We start from the raw sequence: 623 nt of genomic DNA, 5'->3' as shown, positions 1-623 counted from the left end.
ACACCGCCGCATGGTAATGAAGTGGAAAAAAGAGCAATCAGAGTACGTGTACCTGCTGGCCAACAAAGTCAGTTTCTTTTGTACTACTCTCGCATTAGTAAAAAAAATCACTTGGAATGGGAACAAGTGCACACCGCAAGGCATTTGAAGTGGCCACTTCGCTGAAGGTTGTCATCAGCTGCAGACACTTCGAGTGCTTATTCCGAAAAGTGTTTCAGTTTGCTCTTTCCGTTTTACAGTAAATGACTTGCGATCAGATTGCATTAATTGCAAGTAGTCGAAAACGCTAGAGCATGCACAGAGATGGACGTGCCAAATGAAAAATGTTTATTGCTGTCGCTAAAGAATCCAAAATTATACCTATGATATTTCTTTTGTGTGATGATGAATCTAGGCTTACACATTCCTTAGAGTTTCATTGCATTACTGCRTTAATATGATAACTCGCCAGTCTTGGTTAAGGTAGCTTAGGCGCACTAGCCATAGATAAAGTCTAGCAGCGGTTCTTCACGCAGTAATTTGATATCTTTTAGAGCGTTCAAAGGTAAAAGCACTTCAAAAATATAGAAGAATAACAGTCATTGTTTATTTGTTCTTCTTAGTTTTCTCAAATACAGCTGGAG

Source organism: Bactrocera latifrons, unplaced genomic scaffold (genome assembly GCF_001853355.1).
Source record: "Bactrocera latifrons isolate USDA-ARS-PBARC rearing strain unplaced genomic scaffold, ASM185335v1 scaffold_137, whole genome shotgun sequence".
In the NCBI taxonomy this organism is placed as follows: Eukaryota; Metazoa; Arthropoda; class Insecta; order Diptera; family Tephritidae; genus Bactrocera; species Bactrocera latifrons.
The sequence above is the reverse complement of the archived record's forward strand: the minus strand, read 5'-3'. Positions refer to the sequence as shown.